Source organism: Chiloscyllium punctatum, chromosome 40, assembly GCF_047496795.1.
Source record: "Chiloscyllium punctatum isolate Juve2018m chromosome 40, sChiPun1.3, whole genome shotgun sequence".
NCBI lineage: Eukaryota > Metazoa > Chordata > Chondrichthyes > Orectolobiformes > Hemiscylliidae > Chiloscyllium > Chiloscyllium punctatum.
In genome coordinates, this window is record NC_092778.1 from 41,006,695 (window position 1) to 41,011,572 (window position 4,878).

Sequence of the window (4,878 nt, forward strand, 5' to 3'; positions counted from 1 at the left end):
ACCTGGTTCATATTAAAATGTTTATTGGGTACACTTTAAAAATAATCTATTGCCGTTACTTTTTTACCGTTAGAAATGGCTGTCTATATCTCATTATGTAAAATCCCCCACCCCCACAGTATTGCACATTGAGACATGCGGTCGCTCTGCTCGCAGGATAAAATACTTCCTAAACTTTTCGAACTCTGCCTTTTCATCAAGAATTTAACTCCTAATTTTCAAAAATAATGCACAATCGTGAAAAAAATCCAAAACGATGTATATCTAAAAGTGAGGTGTCGATCTGATGAAGCCACAACACAGGACAACTGTAAGCCAAAACAGCGAAAGCAGCATGCAATAGATAACACGAAGCAATGCCACAACCAATGGGTCAGATCTAAGCTCGGCAGTCCTGTCAAATCCAATTCAGTGGTGCTGGAGAAACAAACATAAATGAAGGTTCCACAAATATCACCATCCTCAAAAGTGCGAGAGCTCAGTACAAAAGGCAAGGCTGAATAACTAGAAGTGCCAAACTGCTGATCCACCTTGGTTTCCTCCCAACGTCACCAGTATCACAGGTGTCAGTCTTCCATCCCATGTAATTTCAAGAACTGGCTGACAGTATTAGATACAGCAAAGACATTGGGCGCTGACAACGTTCCAGTAAACGTACTGCAGACTTGTGCTCCCAAACCAACCATGCTCTTAGCCAAACTTTCAATATAGATGCAATAATGGCATTTACCCGATAATGTAGAAAATTGCCGATGCATTTCATTCCATGAAAAGCATAACAAATCCAACCCAACCAATTAGTCATCAGCAAAGTTGTCAAAAGTGCTATCAGGCACTGCTTTTATGGTAATAGTATAATCACTAATGATCATTTTGAGTTCCAAAAGAACCATTCACTTCCGGGTCTCTTATCACAACCTCAGTCCAATCAGGAGGAAATGAGGTGAGAGTGACTGTATTAGATGTCAAGGCAATATTGACTGAGTATGACATCAAGGAGCCCAAGCAAAATTGCATCAATGGGAATTAGGGAAAATTTTCCATCATTTGGAGTCATGTCTAACACAAAGGAAGATGGTAGAGATTGTTAGAGGCCAATCACTTCAGTCTCAGGACACCACTACTCGACATCCTAAGGATACACTCCTGGGTCTTCAGTTCCAACAACATCCAAGAAACTCAATACCATCCAGAACAAACCAGTTCAATTTACTGGCACCCTATCCACCACACTTCAGCATTAATAGACAGTGGCAGCCATATGTATTATTTCAATGATGCATTTCAGTAATTTATTAAGGCTGCTTCAACAGTATTTTAAGAACACACCTCCTAGAAGGACATGGGCATCAGATGCGTGGGAACATCACTCTTGCAAATTCCCTCAAAGCCACACATCATCCTGACTTAGAACTATATTGCTGTCCCTCTACTGTCATTGAGTGAAAATATTGAAACCCTTTGCATAACAATAGTCTGGATGTATTTATGCCCCTCGGACTTCAGTGGTAAAGAAGGCAGATTAAAAGGGTATTATGGGATGAACAATAAATGCTTCCCTAACCAGCAATGCTGACATCTCATGTGCAAATAGAAATTTAACAGTGATATGATCAAATGTATCAATTATATCTTTTGTGTTTCTTATTGTCTGCTTTAAACATCCTATTTATCTCAGAATCATGAAATGCTCATAATACAGAGACTAATCAGTCTGTTGCACCACTACAAGGGCACTCAGCTAATCCCAACTCCTTTTTTTCACCCAGTGGTCCTTTTGAAAGCTCCAACTCAATCTGCTTTCACCGTACTTTCTGGTAATACATTCTAGATCCCCAATACTTCCTGTGAAAATATTTTGCCTCATTTAATTTTTGGTTCTTTTGCAAATTCTGTGAGAAGATTTGTAGCTCGGCTGCTCGTTGTTGTGGTTCTGTTCGCCGAGCTGGGAATTTGTGTTGCAGACGTTTCGTCCCCTGTCTAGGTGACATCCTCAGTGCTTGGGAGCCTCCTGTGAAGCGCTTCTGTGATGTTTCCTCCGACATTTGTAGTGGTTTGAATCTGCCGCTTCCTGTTGTCAGTTCCAGCTGTCCGCTGCAGTGGCCGGTATATTGGGTCCAGGTCGATGTGCTTATTGATCGAATCTGTGGATGAGTGCCATGCCTCTAGGAATTCCCTGGCTGTTCTCTGTTTGGCTTGTCCTATAATAGTAGTGTTGTCCCAGTCGAATTCATGTTGCTTGTCATCTGCGTGTGTGGCTACTAAGGATAGCTGGTCGTGTCGTTTCGTGGCTAGTTGGTGTTCATGGATGCGGATCGTTAGCTGTCTTCCTGTTTGTCCTATGTAGTGTTTTGTGCAGTCCTTGCATGGGATTTTGTACACTACATTGGTTTTGCTCATGCTGGGTATCGGGTCCTTCGTTTTGGTGAGTTGTTTTCTGAGAGTGGCTGTTGGTTTGTGTGCTGTTATGAGTCCTAGTGATCGCAATAGTCTGGCTGTCAGTTCGGAAATGCTCTTGATGTATGATAGTGTGGCTAGTCCTTTGGGTTGCGGCATGTCCTCATTCCATTGTCAAATCATAATTCTTTTGTGCGCTAAGTTGCATCTACTGCTATCTGTGTCTTCTTGATGTGTACCACTACTCTTTTCACAATTCACAATGCTCGAGTTTTATGATACCTGCAAATTTGAAATTTTGCCCTGCTCTATTTGGTTATTAGTATAGATCAAGGAAAGTAATTGACCTAATACCAACCACTAGGAAATCTAGAGGGAATAATGCAGTGATCAGTACCTTTGGAGTCCCGCTTCTAGTTTCTTTCTGATCTCCCTAAACTCTGCCTAAGGACCTTCATCCCTTCATCCCTCTATCGTTCCATATTGTTGGCAGTGATATGGGTATGACCTCGTTTTGTACTCAGAATGGTCTGTTGATGCCAAGATATCCTGGACACTGACACCATGGAAGAAACATTTCATCCTGGACTCACCTCTGCATCTGTAGAAATGCTAGTCTATTTCCCTATCAAATCTTCTATCACTATTGCCTTTGTAATCTTCCTCTTAGACCCCAATCCCTCATCCCATATAGCTAGCATAGCTATGGTGTCATGAACTAGGCTGTACTGCCCAGAGGAACAAGTACACTCATTCGTCATCACTATTCAGAACTGAATACTGGTTACAGCTTGAGGTGCACTTTCTACCAGGTCCTTCTTGACAGTCTAGCAGTCTCCCATTTTCTCTCAGCTTGCATTCCATCAAGCTCCAGGGCAACCACATCTATCACCATATTTTCCAAAAAAAATGTTGTACTTAACTAATTTTGGTTATGTTTAGGTAAAGGCTAAGCTCAAGTTGTTAGATCTGGAATGCCCTGCCTGAGTGTGCATTGGAGCCAGATTCAATCACGGCTTTCAAAGGGAATTGGATAATTATGTGGAGAAAGGGGATTTGTTACAGTTAAAGGCAGGAGAAGACGAATGGCTGAGTTGCACTACAATATGGCTGGCACTGGCATGATGGTTTCTTCCGAATTCATGACCTTCGAAATATGCCACAATGAGGTCAGCTACTGAAACTTGGAGCTCAAGCTATTGCAAGTGAAGAAAAGCACCCTAGAATGCACAAATGGAATAGAATGTGTACTCTACCATCCAAGTTGCCCTGCTATGCTTTTATAATAGCTACTAGTGTACATACATAAAAAGAAAACCCACAGCTACTCACTAACTAACTGCTTCTCCCATTAAATTAGTTTTATTTGTGAGAAGTTCAATGAAATACCTCCTGAAGCCTTCATCCTCACCTACATCAAATGTGAGGAACAATTGCATTTATTTTTGTTCTTTTGCATGATGTGCGCATCAATGGTCAGGGTCACCCAGTTCTTGACCTTATTACAACCTTAGTCTTGGTGCAAAAAATGGACAAAAGAACTGAACTCCTGAGGTGAAGTCAGAGTGACTAAGGATCCCTAGCAAAACTAAAGTAATTGGGAATCAAAAGAAAACTCTTCACTGGTTGGATTTGTACCAAACACAAAGGAAGATACTGGTGGTTGTTAGTTAACCATCTCATTTGCAGGAAATCATTGCAAAGATTCCTCAGGATAGTATCCTTCACCCATCCAGCTTCAATTGCTTCATCAAAGATTTTCACCCTATCGTTTGATGAGAAATGGAATGTTTACACAATATTCAGCACCATTTGCAACCACTCAGATACTGAAGTAATCTGTGTCTACATGAATAAGACCTGGGCAATTTTCAGATTAGGAGTGATGGTTAGTAAGTAACTTCACATCATATAGGCTTCAAGAAAGGGCCATTTCCATCAGGAAAGGATCTAACCATTACTCCTTGACATTCAACGACTTTACCATTTTCTGAATCTCCCACTGTCAATATCTTGGGGTTACCATTGACTGGACCAGCCATATAAAAACTGTGGCTAATAGAGCTGGGGTACTAGGTCAGAGGCTGGTGACTAACTCACCTCCTAAATGTCCAAAGCTTGTCCACTACCGCCAAGAAACAAGTCAGAACTATTGCAGGGTTAAAAACCTGGAATTCCCTCCCTAGCAGCTGAGAGCGTTGCTGGTTAAACATTGTCACTTTGCCGAATAATCTGATGAAAGATAGACACAGCATTGGACAGTTGTACTTGACCATTGATCTGTACTTAGGGCAAACAGCATCTTCAATCGGGAGTACGCCTGAGAGTATACTTTTAAATATTGTATTATTTAAATATGTAGTTGAAATTATTGTACAGAGTTAGTGGCTTGTGTTTGTGATCTTGCGTCGTACCCCCACATTAGACATGTTAAGGACTCCACATTGAACGGAGGTTATTTGAAAGCAGGAAATAAACCTT